Source organism: Sorex fumeus, unplaced genomic scaffold (assembly GCF_029834395.1).
Source record: "Sorex fumeus unplaced genomic scaffold, SorFum_2.1 ptg000058l, whole genome shotgun sequence".
Taxonomy (NCBI): Eukaryota; Metazoa; Chordata; class Mammalia; order Eulipotyphla; family Soricidae; genus Sorex; species Sorex fumeus.
The window spans coordinates 12924859-12925790 of record NW_026606115.1 but is presented as its reverse complement, the minus strand read 5'-3'; the positions used below and the strand labels follow the sequence as shown (position 1 = coordinate 12925790).

At 40.7% G+C, this 932-nt stretch overlaps 1 pseudogene; it reads right to left on the bottom strand.

Moving 5' to 3' along the window:
- Positions 1-263: 263 nt before the first annotated feature.
- Positions 264-682, bottom strand: LOC130034121 (DNA-directed RNA polymerase II subunit RPB4-like; annotated as a pseudogene).
- Between the last annotated feature and the right edge of the window lie 250 nt (positions 683-932).

The window sequence follows — 932 nt, the reverse complement described above, 5'->3', positions numbered from 1 at the left end:
GTTGAGGCTGGAGCAATAGCACAGCAGGTAGGGCATTTGCCTTGCACGCAGCCAACCTAGGTTCAATTCTCAGCATCCCATATGGTCCCCCGAGCACCGCCAGGAGTAATTCCTGAGTGCATGAGCCAGGAGTAACTCCTGTACTTTGCTGGGTGTGACCTAAAAAGAAAAAAATAAGAATTTCTGTTAAAGTCACACCAGATGCTGGATCCATTGTGGCATGTTAAAGATGTGGCTCCCTCTGCAGCATTAATATTTTGAGATCAACATTGAAAGTTGCATTTTTTCTGGAGATCATCAAGAATCTGCTGGAGATCTTCCTCTTAAATTGAATGTCCAGGCTTGGGATCAGAGTCTTGGACTCTTTATTAGTCTCTAGGCAAAAGTTGGGCAAACATACTAACTCAAACTTATGAAGGTTTTTCTGTAGCAATAAACTATTAACATTTGTCACCCTGTTCTAAAATTTATTGAAGACGACTGTTGGTCAAAATTTTTGTGAAAACCATGAAAAGTTTCTGTTCACCTTCAACACTTTTATTCTGTTGCTTTTATGCTCCAATAGCATATGAACTTCTGAATTTATAATCATGCCAGGTATCGCAAACTCATTCCAAAAGATGAGCTGAGAGACATCCTCATCTATGTTGCCAGCCTGCAGGTCACAACTGCAAGCAGCAATCAGAGAGCCAAGTCAAAAAGATTATAGGGTAGGATGAGGGGGGTGGGGGGTGGGAGGGATACTGGGACCCGTGGTGGTGGAAAATGAGCACTGGTGGAGGGATGGGTATTTGATCATTGTATAATTGAAATCCAAGCACAAAAATTTGTAAGTCTACAACTGTAACTCATGGTGTTTAACTAATAAAAAAAAAGATTGCACTTTAAAGGTTTTTTTTTTAGTTTTATTGAATCAGGGTGAGACAGAGCAT